Here is a 21,289-nt window from a genome sequence, read left to right as displayed (position 1 = left end):
TTTTTTGCTTTACTGTGATAACTTTGGAATAGATTAGTTTCACTGTTACCAGCCATATTCCAGGATCTTGTTCAAATGACATTCTTCATATTTCAGGCAGACACTGAAGATTGTCAGATTTCTTACAGTACCACTGTAACTCCCCTTCAAAAGTATTTAATTGGCTGTAAAGCACTCTGAGTTGTTCAGTAGTTGTGAAAAGCACCACTGAAATCCATGTCTTTCTTTTATTTTAATCACATTTCCAGTATAGGTCACTGAGTACTAAAGGAACCCTGAGTGATTTTCCTCCTTGCCTGAGGGCTCTAAAGGAAACTGCAGTGCCCTAATCACACAAGCACTTATCCCTTACTCTACAATGAGCAACATTTTCAACATTGGTGGTGTCCCCACCTCTGAGTTAGGAGGTCTGGGTTCAAGCCCAACCTAGCCTGGAGGCATATCATATTATGTCTAAACAATTGATCAAAATAACTACAGCAAATGGACCCAGAGCCTGTCTGTTCAGTAAAAGGATCAGCCAGTTGGCAGTATATTCATCTGCTGAACTTCAACCACACTCTCAGATAAAACAGATATAAACCATTTACTGTATGAGAAAGTTTCTCTCCATGTCACCATTGCCTCTTTGGCAAATTACCTTAAATCTATGACCTCTTGCTCTCAATCCTTTTACCCATAGGAACAGCTTTTTCCTACATATTCTATCCACTCATGATGTTGAACACCTCTATCAAATTTCCTTTTAAGCTTATCTTCTTCAAGAAGAATAGCCTCAATTTCTCTGACCTATCTGTGAAACTGAAGCTCCTCATCCCTGGAATCATCTAATGCTTTCACATCTTTTCTAAAATGTAGCAGATCTGAATACAATACTTTAGATGCAGCCATACAAGCACTTCACACAAATTTCACTTGTTAAATTTCATATAATCTTCTTAACTTTAAACTCTATTCTCCTATTAATAAACCATAGAATGCTGTATGCTTTATAAGGTCCTTGTTCAAACCATCCTGTCATATTTATTAACTTATTCACATACACCTCTAGGTTCCTCTGCTCCTGCAGAATTGCACCATTTATTCATTCTTCATACCAAAATTAATCACTTCATATTTCTAATTTTTATTCTTAACTTCTGTTGCTGGTCTTGAACCCAACTGGGCCAAAACATTATCTTTGTACTCTTACTATTTCTACTTCTTTCCCGCTCAACGCGTCCTATGTCTGGCTTGCTGCATCCTGTCAAACTCTCACCACCCCTCTCTGAAATTGCTTTGTATTTCCTCCTCACCACCTGCCTCCTGATCCCCTTGCTGTTCCTCTCTTGCCCTCCTCTCCTCTCCCTGTGTCCCTCTCCCTATCCCATTGCTGTTTCCTTTTTCGAACCTTTACTTGTAAATAAAAAGTGGAGCATGAGGTGGGAGAGAGGTGATGGGGGCTAAGAAGTCAGAAGAGAGAAACATCAAGGGTTATGGACTGGGGAAACAAATAGATGGGAGTAATGGGCTTGGGAGATGGAAGCATTGCACAGGTAGCAATGAAGGGTGGGAGAAAGGAACAGTGAACGTAAAAGAAATGAAGGTTCTGAAGAGGGAAAGCAATGAAGGGACTGGAGAGGTAAGCAGCAAACAGAATGCAAGGAGAGGAAGAAAGAGGGAAGCAGTGAGCATGAAGCAGTGACGGTATGGGAGACAGATGCAGCAAAGAGGAAGCAGTGAGGGGATGGGAAGATGTGCAGCAAGCGGGAAGCAGTGAGGGGATGGGAGAGGGAAGCAGCAAACAGGAGGAATTGAGAGGGTACTCAGCAGTGGCAATGAGCACAAAGACAAGAAGTCACAGGATTCCAGATTTGTTACACTGCAGAAGGAGGCCATTGTGTCTGCATTTGCTCTTTGAGTATTTTGACTTTGTGCCAATCTGCAGCCTTTTCCCCATAACTGTTTAAAAAGGACTAACATCTGCAGCTCCTAGCACTTGTGTAGTAACTATGCTAAAATGAAAATGGAGGTCAATCACTGTACCACTATTTGAGGATATTTCCTAATTTGCAAACTGTTAAAATGAAAATGTGCTACCAGAATATGCTTTAAACAAGAGATATCTGTACAGTAGATCACACAGCACAAAATGAGGCCATTTGGCACTTCAGACCCACACCATTTCTTTAAAAGAGCTATTCAACTGACTTTACTTGACCATGTTATTTCCTTACTGTTCTGCAAAATTTTCCTTTTCTCACAATATATTCAATTCACTTTCGAAAGTTATGAAATCTGTTTCCAGTGCCGTTTCAGGTACAGCATTCTGGACCATGACAATTCACTTAATAAAACCAATTTGCATTTCCACACTGATTGTGTAGTCAATCTTCTTAAATCTCTGTCCTCTGGTTATTGATCCTTTGCTTGTGGAAAGAATTACTCCTTATTTACTCTGTCAAAATCCTTCATTATTTTAAACACCTCTATTAAATCTTCCCTTAACCTTTTCTGCTTGGAGGAGAGCAATGTCATAATTTGCTAGTCATTTGACATTATTTTATATCACATTTCATCTAATTTTCCTTGCTGTTCTTGTGCACACACAAGGTGCCCTTTGCAGGATGGGTGCTGGTGCTGTGATAAAGTAGGGAAATGATTAAGTACTCAGTGTTCTAAGGATAGATTGCTAGACAATCACAGCCATTGAATGGAGCTGTGGAGCCTCAACACACACTGAAGGCCGCTGACAGGTGCTATGAGTCAGGGCAGACTGAGGGATTTGAAGTCCACCTTGAGTATTCTGACCCATGAGAGAACTAAGCTGGCTCCACTGTTAACACTCAGGAAGCCGAGTCTGCAACCAGCCGGCAAAGTGGTTCAGATATGGTATGCCACTATAATGACAGCCATAAGAAGATATGACCAGGATTTGGCCTATGTAGACACCTGTAGATATCACAGCGACTCAGAATAAATGTCCACACTGTGAAGTTGTGTAGAATGAGCAATTGAGATACCCTTGTGGTGTCAGTAGAGATTCTCCTTTTATGTTCTTCACTGGATCCATTGGTTATATGTTTATTTTAAAACCAGTACACATAACACTGGAACATTGATTTTTGGTAGCGTTGTCTGGGGGAATGGACACAACTTTAATTTAAGGTGCAATAAAATGGAGGTGGGAGGAAGGGGGGGGAAGGCATAACATATTTTCCCCCAGTTTACTATCACAAACATCATTGTGTCGATCTCACAGCTAAGGGCAGGTCCACTCAGACATGAGTAGTCTGAGGACAGTGTGGTAGAAAGTTTAGTCTAGCTTCCCCTTATGGCATCAGGCCACTGCTCCTTTTTAAAGACTACTATTCCAGTCACTGCTATACTTATCCAGGGGTGGGGAACAAGGGCATGAAGAAATCATGATGTGGAGGTGCCAGTGTTGGACTGGGGTGGACAAATTTAAAAATCACAACACCAAGTTATCGTCCAACAGGTTTATTCGGAAGCACTGCTTTCAGAGCGCTGCTCCTTCATTAGATAACCAGCTATCTGACAAAGGAGCAGTGCTCTGAAAGCTTGTACTTCTAAATAAACCGGTTGGACTATAACCTGGTGTTGAATGATTTTTAACTAAGCAATCAAACCTACCTGTATCGATCAATCCAGCAGTGCAACTGTACTTGAAGTACAGTTTCTGAGCTATGTGTTTTGCTGCTAATCTAAGTTTGATGTTCCAAAATATCTAATGGTTGCTTTAATCATTTATTACCTATCATAAAATATGTATAAATTCAAAAACACAAGAGGCATATATATGTAAACAAGAAAGCATACACAGTAATATGTAATATATATAAATGCACACACAAAAACAACTACATATATACATAGAAAAACACAAATATATAGGTAAAAACACAGACATACACATTCACAAAGACACAAACAATTAAAAACACACACACATTGCCATAATCGCACACCTACATTTGATTTACATGCTGTTGGGAAACTATGTGAATTGAATTTGACATGGACTTCCATGTTCCTGTGCTAATTTTACTCTCTCTCTTTCCACTTACATCTCTCGCCTTGACTTATTCAGTCTACAGACTAATAAACTGAGACTTGGAACATCTTATTTTTCTCTCACTGTCCTCTCTTTTCAAACGGAAAACTGAGAAACAGATCTATGACAATATGACTTTTCCTCCACCTTATTAACCTATTGGGGTTGGGAAAGAGTGCAGAAAAGCTTGCAAAAAATTCTCCTCTAAGTGTTTAAAGCAATTCCACTCAGTTTGTACTGAAAAAGTGAGAGAATTTTAATTCAAAGTCAAGATTATTCCATTTGGATGTGGCTTGCCTATGTGCAGGCAATATGTCTGGCCCAATGGCTTGAGTGTGGAGCAGGTTTCTTTAAACGAAATGCTATCTTTTTGACTGAATGGTAACCCAAGATTTTTTCTAAACTCTCATAAAAGATTCTGAAGGAGTATTTCAAAGAAGAGCAGAGAGTGATCCCCAGTAGCCTGCCTTTCATTTTTCCACATCTGACACAGTTAAAAAGCAGAACATCTGGTCATTATCACATTGCTGTTTATAGATTTCAGTGAACATCCTGGAGACCATAAGTGCAAGCAACAACAGTGATTAAATATCTTCCATCTTCTCAAATAGAAGCTTCCATATGCAAGTCTTCTACTGACCTCACAGTCAACAACCAAACACCATACCTATAACAATACCAACCAAAAGCTCCAGTGTGCTATAAGAGAAATGGAGATGATTGGTGGAATACAAAAACTGATGAGCTGATGAACAACATCAAGCTGAAAAGCATGATCTGTGTTTACAATGTGCTGCAGGTGTGTATGGTTAACCAACCACGCCCTTTTCTCCCATTCTAACAAATGATGGGAATGAACAAATCACTGAAAGACAGGCAATGGAAAGAATAACGTGAGCACTTCAATGAGTAATACATGAACTCTCCTACATATCAGCAGATTTCCCACATTAAATTGAAAAATTGCCTGAGAAAGAAAACCTGTCTTCCTTCCTATCATTGAAAAAGTGCTGCAGGCTATCAAATCAAACAAATAAGTCAATGTCCTTGGCCCAAGAGGACATTCCAGTAAAGATTTGGAAATGTAATGGGGCAGAGAGAATCTACTGTCAGGAAAAGCTTCTACAGAATCTCAAAGAAGCCAACATTGTCAGCATCTGGAAGTGGAAATGATCCAAAAATGTCTCCAAAACATATTGACAAATAAGTCTTTTCTCAACTGCAGGAAAGATCCTTACAAGAACTACATTAAACCATCTTGGTCTTAAACCATTGAGCCTTTTGGATGATGTCCTCCTGCACTTAGATTGTGGCTTTGGCCTAACTGTGACCCAGACGATTTGGTGGGTTTGCAACAAGACTTATACAAGAAAATTGCAGAAATTAACATTCGTGATCAGTATATGCTGTCCATTGACCTATATGGGGGTGGGGTGGGTGAAAATAAGTAGTGGTGAAGGGAATGATGAAACCTCCGAGTATATCCAACCAAAGTTGGCAACCTAGTACAAAGGTGTTCTTGAATCTGAATTGAGAGATCGTGCCAATTTTTGATATCTTTCACTTCTCATGCCAGGAGTGGAATACACACAGCTCTGTAGTCACAATCCCAGCCTGTGTTGGTGAGCTCTACTCAGTCCTCTGGTTGCACTCCTTACCTCTCTTCACATACTTTGCTTTTAATGCCTTTGGTTGAATCTCTGTGTATCACTTGCTCCTCTACAGCTGAGAAAAGCTATCTCAAAAAAACCCATAGGTGAAACATTATATTGCTAGACCTTGGATATCTGTCCTCTAGGATAGATTGTAATTCAACCATCTCACCTTAACCTCAGTCTATTTTTCCTCTCCCTTGCTTGACTGAAGGTCTGTGATTTCTCAGAGAAAGCTAATCCTCTCTCCTGTTTTCCTTTTTACAAAATGGATCCAGTGGACAAAGGCCTATAGCCTATCAACATCTTCCACAAACTGTCAGGCTGCCTAAAGGTATCCTCTCAGTGCAGGGGCAAGGTCCTGCCCTTGTCAGCTGTATCATATGGCAGACAATTGGTGTCTAAATGGGAGCAGACAGTGTTTGTAGGTGGGATGATTGAGTGAAGAAATTATTATACCTGACGTTGTCCTGCCCAAGGCTTTAGACCTTTCAGTGTGTCTCTTTCTGTTTCTAAATTAAAATTATTTCCTTCTCAATCTCTATCTGCAGAAGCAGCATAACCACTGATGCTTGATGATGTGCAGCATATACATTTTACTTTTTTGTAGACTTATTATTAAAGTGCAGTGCAGATTTGACACTCAAATTAAGTGACAGTAATTTTTTTCAATTTTGAATTGTAAAATATTCCGTTTGTGAGAATCTTGACAATCTTATCCTGGTTTTGATGACACAGCATAAACTCTATGTTGCTTTGCCACGTTTCCATTGCAAACTGAAGGGACTTGCAGTTCAAAAGTGCCTTTCACTACTTCAATATGTACCAAAATATGTTACTGCAAGTGAACTAATTTTGAAGTGTTATCACTATTGTATTATGGGAAGTGTAGCTCACAATTTGCACACAGCTAAGTTCACAAACAGCAATGTTTTGGCCTTCTGTTTGGGAGTTAGATCAGGGAAGTACATCCCTGCTTTTATTTCAGAAGGGAAGATAGGATCTTTTACACCATCTAAGGCAGCGCCAATTTAGTTTGTTGCAGTTCAGCATCTCACTCAAAGGTTGTGGGTTCAATTTTCAAATTCTGAGAGGGCAGATGGAGCTTTGGTAAGTCATCTCATCCAAAATAGAGTAAAGCGACAGTTCACACTCTCCAAATGCTGTCCTGTGAGTCAGTGTAGATTTTATGCCTAAGTCCTGGAAGTTGACCTTGCTTTTGCCTCTCGAAGTGTATTCCTCCTCCCCCAGCCTGCTTTGTGGATAGGTTTTTTTAATGTCAGGAGGAGGAAGGGAAAGATGGATGTGTGTCTGCTTCATCTATCCTCAGGGTTCCAACACACACACACACACACACACTCTCTCTCTCACACATACACACATTCACCTCCTTGCTTCTCTCCCACAAATTCACAAAAGCATAACTCCTATTTCACTCCTTTCCTCCCACATACATAATACTCCTTTCTCACTCCCCCTCCCTCCTCAAATGTACCATTTCCCCCCTCACCCTCCTCCCTCCATACACACTCTCTCCTCCTCCCTTTCCCTACCCATTCATTCCCCACCCCACCACACAAGCATTGGCCCACTAAGGGGATCCAGATGCTAGTTTCAGAGCACCAGTGTGATTGAAATATTTTCATTCCAGAGCCACAGAATAAAGTTAGGGCAATTTTTGAGAGTTTTAAGTTTTTCATTTCAAAACATAGAAACATAATAACGGAGAACAGGAGTGGGCCATTTGGCCCTTCGAGCCTGCTCCACCAATGAGATCAGGGCTGATCATCCTACTCAGTACCTTGTTCCCAGTTTTAACCCATACCTTTTGGTTCTTTTAGCCATTAGAACTGTATCAAAATCCTTCTTGAAAACATTCAATGGTTTGGTCTCAAAACCTTTCTGTGGCAGAGAATTCCACAGGCTCACCACTGTCTGGGTGAATAAATTTCTCCTCACTGCAGTCCTAAATGGCCAACCTCTGTATCCTCAGCATGTGACCCTTTGTTCTGGACTCCTTGGAACATCCTTCCTGCATTTACCATATCGAGTCTTGTTAGAATTTTATTGGTTTCTATGAGATTCCCTCTCATTCTTCTAAACTCCAGCGAATATAATTTCATTTGTCTATGATGTCCTCTGATTTATTATAACTGTTTTTAGCACTGTTCTAGTTTTATTCAAACATGACAGGTTACACATAACCATTACCATTGGACCACTGTTCTTTTATTTATCATCTGCTTATACTTTATTATTTCTATACTAAATGCCATTGGCTAATAAATTAATTACTACCATCAGTCATGTGAATAATTTTAGCACTATGAATTCCTTCAGTAGGTCTTTACATTTAATTTTAAAATTTTCTATATAATTTATAAAATCATTTTTTCTGATTTGACTATTTCAAGATTTGAGTATTGCTAAGAAAAGATGCGGTTTGCCAAAGATTTTTCTCTGGCACTTATCAGGCCATTTGCAAGAATATTGCTGTAAAGGCAAACAACATTTTTACAAGAAATAGTGCTGACTGGTTAGCAAGTGAGCCTCATTAGATGTGATTCCATAATTCATCAACATTTGTTACATAATCATGACTCTACTAAATATTACAATGTTAAAAATTACACAACTCCAGGTTATAGTCCAACAGGTGTCATGCAATTGAAATGATATATTGAATAAACCTAGATTACTCAATCTATCATTTCAGTTGCATGACACTGGGATCTTTTGCTGTAAATTCCGTGTGTTATGATCCTGCTCCGCAGCTACCTGATGAAGGAGCAGCGCTCCAAAAGCTACTGCTTCCAAATAAACCTGTTGGACTATAACCTGATATTGTGTGATTTTTAACTTTGTCCACTCCAGTACAACACTAGCACCTCCACATCATAAATATTACAATGACAGCCAATTTAGGATTGCCAGCTACCCTTGCAATGTGGCACACTTGTGTGTACTGTCTACTTTTACAAATATACATATCGAACACAATATACATGCAATGCTCTTAAAACTATATTTCCAGTTCAATTAATGAAGGGTTTAAAGTCAGTTGTGACAATAATCAAGGAGAAGGCTATCAAGCTCTCAAGACCAAGAATTTAAAGAAATAGATAAAACCTTTAATGTGGTATCTGAGTACACTGAAATGATTGTGTTGAAATAAATGGGATTTTGTTCAGCTGTGCGTTTTGAAATCTTTGGAATTGTGTGTTTGAAATTATATGTAGATAGCTTGGTTTATTTTATCTTCATTTGTTTTTTGTACTAAACTTCTGTTTTCTTATTAAAAGTAAATCTGCAGCATGTGTGCTTATGTTTCAGTGAAAAACTACCACACTAAAGTAAAATATATCTCTCAAGCCAGATCTCAGTCTGGGATCTGACTTATCTAATGGTAACATCACCAGGGATCATATAACAACATTTTGTGCCAGTGTCCTGTTGAAGATGGCAGAAATTGTGGAGAATGATCATTTGAATTTAGAGTTGAAAAATGTGGCACTGGAAAAGCACAGCAGGTCAGGCAGCATCCGAGGAACAGGAGAATCCCATTTCGCACATAAGCTCTTCATCAGCAGTGTGAATTTAAAGGCTGATGATGTGGAAGTTGAGGAAAAGGGAAATTCTGTTGTCACTCTGGGAGGAAGGATTAGGTGTGAGTACAGAAGTGTGGGAAATGATCGGACATTGCTAAGGATCATTCCAATCATGGTGGGGAGAATCCAAGATTGAAGAAAGGCACACTGGAGGCGCCTTCTGGATTTTGCATTATCAGAACAGGTGTGACTGGAAGGGAGAGACTGGTAAAATGACAGCGTTTTTATTAGTTAAGTCTGTTTCTTGGCGTCGTTGGCGGTCATTTTTATTAACTGCTCATTTTCTAAAATTTTCAGTTTATTGCTTTGGCTCTTTTTTTGCTCGGCAAATTCTGTCTTTTTTTTTAACAAACTGTTACTTTTATTTTGAAATCCGTGTTTAAAGTTGTACCAAACCAGCTCTCAGGCAATAATGGGTTTCTTACTGATAGGGAATTAGAACCTCAGAAGAAGACTGATTTTGTTTGGAGGACTGGCAAAAGGGATTATTTCTTCTCCAATAGAAATGGGAAGTATTGGAAATGCCCAGCAAGGATAGAGGCATCTGTGCAGCAAGAAACAAAACATTTGTCCAAACCAGCAAATATTGTGGATCTGAAGTATTAATTGTTTCTTCCATCACAGATGTTGCCTGTCCTGCTGAGTATTTCCTGCACCTTCTGATTATATTTCAGATTTCCAGCATCTGATTCCCTATTATCTTTTCCATGCTTGGCATTTGTAAGTGTACTTGATTTCGATTTAAAGTGAGAAAATATTCATCACGTAAGACAGTATATTATTTTTCTGTGAATGAAGGCCAGTTGTGAGGTCAGAAAAACACATTATTGCAGGTGAATTGGTTGATGCCAATTTACTGGAAAGTTTTGCCATTTTTGAATTTGGAATTAAATCAAGGTCATGCACCAACTGAATACACCACTGTTAATTCAAGATATCCTCATGTACAACAGATTGTTTTTTACAGTGTTAGTGAACATCAAATTTTTGGAAAACTGCTATCCGAATATTGCACAGCGCCAAGTTCAAAGAAATGGAGTTGCATGCATGATATGAATGACCAAATTACGTGCAATTGTTTGGCATTGAAATGGTTATAAAGTGTAGCATGCTGAAACCCCCACCATCATGTGCTCTATAAATACCATGTATATAGCCAAATATAAGTCAAGAAGAAATAGACCACATTGCTGTTTGTGGGATCTTGCTGTGTAATGCATTACAATAGTGGCTGTACTTCAAAAATAATTTATTAAAGTGCTTTGGGATGTTCTGAGTTGTGAAACACATATTAGAAATGCAAGTTATTTATTGCTGAGGGACAACCTATATAAATTTTAAACATATTAGTCCATATCTCTGGAATGTCATCTTCTGCAATCCTAGCACGGCAGCAAAATTACAATCTCCACTTCTCTGCTGCTTTGTTCCATAGTTAAACTGTTTAAAAGGCACTGTACTAATGAAAGTCGTTATTGAGTAACAATCAAACTCATCTCAAAATGAGCTAGGATTTAAAGGTACCAGCAGTTGACAATCTTTTTACTGAATGCTACAGAACCAGATTGACAAATGTTTAATCAGTCAGGAATCAAGGGTCATGGTGAAAAGGCAGGAAAGTGAAATTGAGGATTATCAGATCAACAGGATCTCGTTGAATGACAGAGCAGAATTGATGGGCCGATTGTCCTATGTCAGCTCCTTTGTCCTATGGTCTAATCACAAGGTAAAGAGAGAAAACTGCCATACATCACTGCTGTTTATGATTTTCCACTTTGCCAATTCAACAAACCTTCTAAAATAGAAACTCCTGACAATAATATAGTGGTTGGGAAGTGGGAGGAAAAGAACTGAATAGGAAGAGGAAAGAGGGATTAACAGCTCTATTAACGCTTGTTTAGAAAGGAGAGGTTCTTGACAAGCGAAGAAGTATGCTTTTTTTGGAGACCTTTCATTTCTTATATCTCGTGGAGTATTATTGAAATCTGTAGGTGAATAGTTGGGAGGCTGGTGAATGCTAGAATACTAGTACTGTGAACTGGATCTCAAACCAACTGCTTGGCTGATATCCATGTCATCTACACATATTATTGAAAGTGAAGAATTTGGTATCAGCATCCAAGACAACTCAAATGATATACTTCCTTCAAAAAATAAACCTCTTGGTGAAGCAATGTTCTCATTAAAATTTCTGACACACAAAGTTGAGATCAATCCAGGTTAAGGAATGGAGGAAGATAGAGAGAGGGAGGGTTTATGCTATTTGTGGATTAAAATTAAAACTTTAAAGTTGGGTTAACACTGAACAGTGAAGTGTGCAATGACATCTGTGTCTGTAATCAGCGGCTTAGCTTTTAACCACTGCCAACTAAAACAGTCAAATATCAAATCCACTTTACAGATCATCGCAGCGGCTCAGGGTCTGCCAAAGCAAACAGTCAAAGTCTGAAGTTTGCTTTACAAACCTGTGATCGGGGAGTTGAGAGGGGCAGGCTTCCAGGAAAGCAATTGCAGTGAGCTTCATTTATCCTTCAGTCTCCAGCCCCAGTATATATCTAGCACATAGTCAAATGCCACTATGAAAATCAGTCACGAACAACACAGCTAAGAGGTATGCTTGGGAATAGACGATATGAACATCTGGGCAGCCAATGCACATGTAAATTGACAAGAAATTGATAATTTTCGCCTCTTTTTAGGACATAACATAGAACAATAGAGTGCAGAACAGGCCCTTCGGCCCTTGCTGTTGCACCGACCTGTGAACTATTCTCAGCTTGTTCCCCTACACTATCCCATCATCACCCATGTGCTTATCCAAGGGTTGTTTAAGTCTCCTTAATGTGGCTGAGTTAACTACATGGCAAGTAGGGCATACCACACCCTTACCACTCTCTGCATAAAGAACCTGCCTCTGATATCTGTCTTAAATCTATTACCCCTCAATTTGTAGTTATACCCCCTCGTACAAGCTGACGTCATCATCCAAGGAAAAAGACTTTCACTGTCTACCCTATCTAATCCTCTGGTAATCTTGTATGTCTCGAGAAATCCCCTCTTAGTCTTCTTCTTTCCAATGATAACAGATTCAAGTCTCTCAGCCAGACCAGGCAACATCCTGGTAAATCTCCTTTGCACCTTTTCCAATGCTTCCACATCCTTCCCGAAATATGGCAACCAGAATTGTACACAATATTCCAAGTGTAGCTGCACCAGCGTTTTGTATAGTTGCAGCATGACATTACGGCTCCGGAACTCAATCCCTCTACCAATGAAACCTAACACACCGTAGGCCTTCTTAACAGCACTATCAACCTGGGTGGCAACTTTCAGGGATCTATGTACATGGACTCCAAGTTCCCTCTGCATATCCACTCTAGCAAGAATCTTTCCATTGACCCAGTACTCTGCCTTTCTGTTCTTCTTCTCAAAGTGCATCACCTCACATTTATCTGCATTGAACTCCATTTGCCACCTCTCAGCCCAATTCTGCAGTTTATCCAAGTCCCTCTGCAACCTGTAACGTTCTTCCAAAATGTCCACTACTCCACCGACTTTAGTGTCATCTGCAAATTTACTAATCCATCCACCTATGCCTGCATCCAAATCATTTATAAAAATGACAAACAGCAGTGATCCCAAAACAGATCCTTGTGGCACACCATCATTAACCGGACTGTAGGCTGAATATTTTCCATCAACCACCACTCGCTGCCTTCTTTCAGAAAGAAAATTTCTAATCCAAACTGCTAAATCACGCTCAATCCCATGCCTCTGCATTTTCTTCAACAGCCTACCATGTGGAACCTTATCAAAGGCTTTACTGAAGTCCATGTACACCACTCAACTGCCCTATTCTCATCTACATGCTTGGTCACCTTCTGAAAAAACTCAATGAGGTTTGTGAGACACGACCTGTCCTTGATGAAACCATGTTGACTATTTGAAATCAAATTGTTGCTTGCTAGATGATTATAAATCTTATCTCTCATAATCCTTTTGTCACTTTTGAAAGCGTCAATTCTCACTGCAGTAGGGGACCCATATGCAATGACTCTTATCAAGTATGGGTCCCAGAGATATTGTCTATATCAGAGATATGAGTTCCACGGACCTGATTCTCCCAGGGGGTATGGGTTTCATGCATACTGACTGACTGGTATATAGATTCCACACTAACTACACTTACTGGGGTATGGATTCTACATGTATTAACTCTCACTGAGCTATGGAGTCCACATAGCTGAGTGAGATATGAGTGGGATATGGATTCCATTCTGAATCTTTGCCTTCTATAGCTGATGACCCTTGTTGGGGTATTCATTCTACTGTTGCTGAATTTCATTGGAGATATGGAAGCCATGGTGGCTGACTTTTGTTGATGAAGATGTTCTATAGCGACTCAGCAGCCTTCTTTACCGAGTTCATGGGCTGAGGAGAAAATGAAGGAGTTGTCAGACATGGGAAGGGTGAACATGTTAGGAATTTACTCTCTGGAGTTTAGAAGAGCGAGAGAATTTTTAAAAATTCATGCAATGTGAACATGGTTGGCTGATCCAACATTTATTGCTCATTTGCCTTTGAGAAATTGGTGTTGAGCTGCCTTCTTGAAATGCTACAATCCATTTGTTGAAGGTAGATTCACAATGCAATTAGGGAGAGAGTTCTAGCAACATGAGGCTTTGACTCAGTGACAATGAAGGTGAGTGGCTTGGAGGACAACTGGCATGCAGTGATGTTCCCACGTATTTGCGGTCCTTGCTCTTCTAAGTGGTATTGGCTGTGGGTTTGGAAAGTGCTGACTAAGGAGCCTTGATGAATTTCTGCAATGCATAGAATCACAGAGAGATGTACAGCACGGAAAGAGACTCTTTGGTCCAACTCATTCATGCCGACCAGATATCCTAACCTAATCTAGTCCCATTTGTCAGCCCATACACCCTACTCATACATAAACCCATCCAAGTGCCTTTTAAATGCTGTAATTGTACCAGCCTCCACCACTTCCTCTGGTAGTTCATTCCATACACGCACTACCCTCTGCATGAAAACATTGCTCCTTTGGTTCCTTTTATATCTTTCCCTCTCACCCTAAACCTATGCCCTCTAGTTCTGGACTCCTCCACCACAGGGAAAAGACCTTGTCTTCTTATCCTGTCCATGCCCATGATTTTATAAACCTCTATAAGGTCATTCCTCAGCCTCTGACACTCCAGGGAAAACAGCCCTAGCCTATTCAATCTCTCCCTACAGCTCAAATCCTCCAACCCTGGCAAATTCCTTGCAAATCTTTTCTGAACCCCTTCAAGTTTCACAACATCTTTCTGATAGGAAGGAGACCAGAACTAACTACAGTATTCCAAAAGTGGCCTAACCAATGTCCTGTACAGCCGCAACATGACCTCCCAACTCCTACATTCAATGCTTTTACCAATAAAGCAAAGCATACCAAATACCTTCTTCACTATCCTATCTACCTGAGATTCCACTTTCAAGGAACTATGAACTTGCACTCCAAGGTCTCTTTGTTCAGCAACACTCCCTAGGACCTTACTTTTAAGTGTATAAGCCCTGCTCTGATTTGCTATTCCAAAATGCAGCACCTCGCATTTATGTAAATTGAACTCCACCTACCATTCCTCAACCCATTTACCCATCTGATCAAGATCCCATTGGACTCTGAGGTAATCTTCTTCATTGTCCACTACACCTCCAATTTTGGTGTCATCTGCAAACTTACTATACCTCCTATGTTCACATTCAAATCATTTATATAAATGACGAAAAGTGAACCCAGCACTGATCCTTGTGGCACTCCACTGGTCACAGGTCTCCAATCTGAAAAGCAATCCTCCACCACCACCCTCTGCCTCCTATCTTTGAACCAGTTCTGTATCCAAATGGCTAGTTCTCCCTGTATACCATGAGATCTAACCTTGCAAACCAATCTTCCATGAGGAACCTTGTCACTGCCTTATTTTAGTCCATTTAGATCACGTCTACCGCTCTGTCCTCATCAATCTTCTTTGTTATTTCTTCAAAAAACTCAATCAAGTTCATGAGACATGATTTCCCATGTACAAAGCCATGCTGACTGTCCCTAATCTGTCCCTGCCTTTCCAAATACATATAAATCCTGACCCTCAGGATTCCCTCCAACAACTTGCTCACCATAGATGTCAGGCTCACCGGTCTATAGTTCCCCGGCTTTTCCTTTCTTAAAAAGTGGCACCACATTAGCCAACCTTCAGTCTTCCAACACCTCATCTGTGACTATCAATGATACAAATGTCTCAGCAACGGGCCCAGCAATCATTTCCCTAGCTTCCCATAGAGTTCTAGGGTACACCTGATCAGATCCTGGGAATTTATCTATTTTTATGCGTTTCAAGACATCCAGCACCACCTCCTCTGTAATATCTTATAAATGGTACAAACTGCTGCTACTCAGTGTCATTGTTGGAGGGAATGAATGCTTATTGTGTCAATCAGTGGGTAGCTTAGTCCTGGATGGAGTGTACTGTATACTGGGTAATGTTGGAGCAGCACCCATTCAGGGAAGTGTACAGTATTCCAATATACTCCTAGTTTGTTATTTGTAGGTCGTGGACAGGTTTTGGGGAGTCAGAAGGTGAGATATTTGCTTCGGGATTCCTAGTCTTTGGCCTATAAAAAGATTATGCAGGGACTGTCAGGATGCATGCTATGTTCCTCCTCATGGAGGGATCCAGAACTAGGGAGTACCATTTCAATATAAGGAGTCTCCCTTTTAAGAGAGTGAGAAGGAATTCCTTCTTTTAAAGGTCACAGATCGCTGGAATTCTCTACCCCAGTGGAGGCTGGCTCATTGAATGTATTACAAAGCAAAATTAGGCATAGATCTTTGAACAATGGGGGAGTCAAAGATTATGGGAAAAGGTAGGAGAATGGAGTTGTGGCCCAGCTCAACCATGATCATTATGAATGGTGGAGAAGGCTTCATGAAGGTTGAACGCAAATAGGATATTCAGCTACATGAGCACCATAAACAAGTCCTTCGCTATCCATAACATTCACATGTGCATAATTTTTACCAGAGATCATTGGTAATGGATTAGGAATGAAAACCTTGTCAAGAGCTTCATTAAAAGGTTAAAGTTTTAAGGAATGTTTTGAAGGAGGGGAAAGAAGTTTATAATCTTAATGCAATAGGATGTCAAAGAGCACGCCAACATCTTGAAGATTGTGGGTTTACATCCTGCACTGGTGTGTTCCTGATCGATAGGCTTCAGTGACACAGGGAATGGAATTTGCAATGAATGGGGTGTTGCGGTAAAACTGGGTATGGAATAGTATTGACTCTGTTGTGGTTCTGTTTGCCGAGCTGGAAGTTTTTGTTGCAAACGTTTCGTCCCCTGGCTAGGCGACATCATCAGTGCTTGGGAGCCTCCTGCGAAGCGCTTCTTTGATGTTTCCTCCGGTGTTTATAGTGGTCTGTCCCTGCCGCTTCCGGTTGTCAGTTTCAGCTGTCCGCTGTAGTGGTTGGTATATTGGGTCCAGGTCGACGTGTTTGTTGATGGAGTTTGTGGATGAATGCCATGCCTCTAGGAATTCCCTGGCTGTTCTCTGTCTGGCTTGCCCTATGATAGTAGTGTTGTCCCAGTCGAATTCATGTTGCTTGTTGTCTGCGTGTGTGGCTACTAAGGATAGCTGGTCGTGGAGTATTGACTCTCCACTCGGCATGAGTAGCCACTCTCAGCCAAATGGCTTGGCAAGCATTTGACACTGAGGCAACTTTCCCAAGGTAGGGCTATAGAATATATAAAATGTGGAAATAAAACTAACCAGGCTAATTTTACTGCAACCCATTATTGCATTTTCTGACATGACATCCGAGATCTAGATAAGATATACAAAGTATCAGACTACAGTAAACACACTCATTCACAATTTAGAGATTTCATTTAGAAAGGAAATTACCCTGAGTGAGGTACCATCACAAATTACCTGCTTTTACACAGCAGCATTTACGACATCCCAAGAAAAGGAGTAAAAATTAAGCAAGGGAACTGTTAAATACATCTGACAGTGGTCGCAATTAAAAGGATTCCCATACAGTGCCAATAAAAATATTTTAAATCTCATTTCCAATCACAGGCTGTGCTACATCAGTTATTTTTAGGTTGAGGCACTCCACAAGGTGCTAAGACTTCAGTCTGTTAAGAAGATGCTTCATATTTAATGTTTTTTGGAAGACTTCTGCAATCAGTTTTGAAGGGTTGCAGAAAAAAACAATTTATTTCATGTATTAAAGCAGTTTCTTTAAAAGTGGCAATGGAAAGGTTATTGTGCACATTGGAGATTTTTTTTAACTAAGGCTTCCTCGAAATCACATGACTGGTGACAATTGCTTGCTCTGCTATAGTGGTTGGATGGGCACTGATTGTGTTGGACGGAGAGAGCTTTTGGTAAAGAAAATTCTCTGTTGAGTTCAAGGTGAAACCTTTTTTTGTTCTTCTGTAAGAGTGATTGGAGAAACTTTTCAATATTATACTTCTTCACCAAGCTGTGTCTACAGACCCCAGGGACAACCATACGTGGTTAGTGACTTGACTACAGGTGCCAGAATATCAGAGCAACAGACTTTAAAACATTCTGCACTTTAGCCCTTGCCTTTACAGTAACCCACTGGTGAATGTGATTTTTCAGAAAGCGTGTCTCTGCAGGTAAAGCTAGTTTCTGTTTATTTTCCTGAAAAATGGGGATATTTAGAGGGATAAACACTAAACTTCAATGGCACAGATAATCCGGTGGCCAAATATTCATTGAAATAGTGCAGACTGGCATTGCACATTTGCACCATGCGGAATTCTATATCCAGACTCTGTGGAAATGGCCGGGAAAATTTAAGATTCTGAAGGGCAATTCCTTTGCATCTGGAATCCTTTGAAATAGTTTATTAAAAGCAGAGATTGCGAACAGTCTGCTTCAATTAGTAGTTGCCAGGAGAAGATAGACAATTAAAACACAGTCTAACTTCTGTATAACTGTTAAGCTGAATCTACAACTCACCATACCTCCATTCCACCTACACCTCCCTTACACCACCTGGTCTCCTGATAAATACCACTCCCAGCCAGATCCAACTCTCAAATCAACACAATTCTGCCCTTTGCTGCTGCCAGCCTGATCATACCCAGACCAACACCCAGTCTGTCAAACCCTTCCGCCTCTCACCTTCCTTTTACCCTCCATCTGGACCTGACACCACAACCCCCAACCCCACAAAAACCAGCCCAAAGTCTCTGCCCACTGTTAAACCTGTTGCTCCACCCTTCTGTCCCTGATATCCCCCCAGTAGCATCCCCCATTGCCTCACCTGAAATATCCACCAACCCCTATACTCTGACATCAGAAGCACTTAATCACTTGATTGGCACCTTACCAAATTAGCTTCCTACTACCTGGTAATTTAACCTCACAGCAACTGTCAAAGTGTACAGCTGTGCTGCTGGGCATTTAAACCTGATATGGGAGACTTATTGCTGTAAAATTCTCACTAGGAGACAACTGTTTAATTTCAGGTACTGTACATTCCACATTTCTGAAGGAGCCATGATTGGAATTCCCAAGTAGAAATGCGGAGCTCAGTATTTAGAAAATGTATATTATGCACATGTTAACTAATTATTGCATCTTCATTGACAAAAATTTGTTTTCATATTAAACCAATAATTGCTATAATTAAGAAACCTGCTTGATCAATTTTTTTATTGGAAACAACATATAGATATTGTTAAAAATCACACAACACCAGGTTATAGTCCAACAGGTTTATTTGGAAGCACTAGCTTTCGGAGCGCTGCTCCTTCATCAGGCTCCTTCATCTGCGCTCTGAAAGCTAGCGCTTCCAAATAAACCTGTTGGACTATAACCTGGTGTTGTGTGATTTTTAACTTTGTACACCCAAGTCCAACACCGGCATCTCCAAATCATGATATAGATATGTATTTAATTGGCCATCTTGAAAACTTGGAAAAATGCTTTTATCTTATGTTGTGACTCATGGAATTGGCTGTAGTATAACAGTATACTTCTCTAGCCTCAGTTATAACAAGCCCTAGATTTAGGGTGTACTCTTGTTTCAAACATGCTGACTTTCAAATGAGACACTAAACTAAGGCACCATCTACTGTCTCAGGTGGACTCCCAGCAACGTTAACAAACAGCAACACAATTTTAGGAAACCCTTGCTATACTGACACACTCCCGGGGCCTGAGTGTTCAGGACTCTCATGGATCAATGACAAAAGTTTGGTGGCTTCTGTTCAACATTTGTACATAAAGATTGGCCATTTGAGTATAGGAGTGGATAATTGACAACATTCATAGAATTACATTACAGGTGGAGTCAGTGCTTCCAAAACAGGATTTAAATTAAAAAACTGTAGAGCCTTTAACATAGCAAACACTTTGTAGGCACTTCACAGGAATATAATCATACAAAATTTAATACCGAACAAGTATGTAGTTTTGTAACAGATAATTAATTAAAAGATTCAAAAGGGTAAATTTCACAAACCATCTTACAATAGATTTTTGGAGGAAATTCCAAAGCTCACAGAAACAGTGAAAAGCTCCAGTAATCTATGGAGGAAGAACAGACATTAATACTACTGGAGTCTGTGCCTATCTCACTCCCACCCACCACCACCCGCTCTGCTAATTTGTTCAATTAGCCATGGTCCTCAGGTTGGAATTCACTGAAAAATGTTGCCTGCTCTGTCAACAGATTAACTAACAATAAACTACATTTTGCAGACACGCTGCTTAAAGTACTATCTGTGGCAGACAAAGGAACGCCCATGTCAAACACAGGGTGATGGGGGCAGGGTAGCTTTCTTTACAGCTCTCTGCATAAGTCAGTGGCTGTGGGATTCACATACATATGGCAAGGTCAGCACTAAACTTCGCACCTCAAGCTGTGGCGTCTAACACCACTGACCCTCTCTTTCAACATAAATCTTCCAGAGAAACCAGCGGATTATCTGGTTTAAGAGCATTATCCATGTCGTGTGAGGTGACTGTGCCAGCTGTAGTGGAACTTGACGGCTGTAAATACAGAGCTGAAAATATGTTGCCGGAAAAGCGCAGCAGGTCAGGCAGCATCCAAGGAACAGGAGAATCGACGTTTCGGGCATAAGCCCTTCTTCAGGATTCCTGAAGAAGGGCTTATGCCCGAAACGTCGATTCTCCTGTTCCTTGGATGCTGCCTGACCTGCTGCGCTTTTCCGGCAACACATTTTCAGCTCTGATCTCCAGCATCTTCAGTCCTCACTTTCTCCTCGAAGGCTGTAAATACAGGCAAACATGAAGTTTGAGCTGGTATGTCACTTGATCCTAATCAGTGAATGACATTTCTCCCGTTATTGTGTTACCCAGAAAGATATTTCACTCCCACTAAAGCTCCAGTCAGGCCACTCCAACCTCTCACCCTCACAACGCGCAGCCCTCCAATCCCTCTGCTCCAATCCCAACCTCACCATCAAGCCAGCGGATAAAGGGGGCGCAGTGGTAGTCTGGCGCACTGACCTCTACACCGCTGAAGCCAAACGGCAACTCGAGGACACCTCTTCCTACTGCCCCCTCGACCATGACCGCACTCCCCATCACCAAACCATCATCTCCCAGACCATACAAAACCTCATCACCTCAGGAGATCTCCCACCCACAGCGTCCAACCTCATAGTCCGGGAACCCCGCACTGCCCGATTCTACCTCCTTCCCAAGATCCACAAGCCTGACCACCCTGGCCGACCCATTGTAATTTAGATTTAGATTTAGATTTAGATTACTTACAGTGTGGAAACAGGCCCTTCGGCCTAACAAGTCCACACCGCCCCGCCGAAGCGCAACCCACCCATACCCCTACATTTACCCCTTACCTAACACTACGGGCAATTTAGCATGGCCAATTCACCTGACCTGCACATTTT

At 40.7% G+C, this 21,289-nt stretch overlaps 1 protein-coding gene across 2 annotated transcripts in view; it reads right to left on the bottom strand.

Moving 5' to 3' along the window:
* Window positions 1-21,289, bottom strand: part of bcas3 (BCAS3 microtubule associated cell migration factor) — a 1,214,579-nt gene that overhangs the window by 66,777 nt on the left and 1,126,513 nt on the right. The window lies entirely within an intron of this gene.

Source organism: Chiloscyllium plagiosum, chromosome 28, assembly GCF_004010195.1.
Source record: "Chiloscyllium plagiosum isolate BGI_BamShark_2017 chromosome 28, ASM401019v2, whole genome shotgun sequence".
Classification (NCBI taxonomy): domain Eukaryota; kingdom Metazoa; phylum Chordata; class Chondrichthyes; order Orectolobiformes; family Hemiscylliidae; genus Chiloscyllium; species Chiloscyllium plagiosum.
This window is presented reverse-complemented; position numbering and strand designations above follow the sequence as displayed.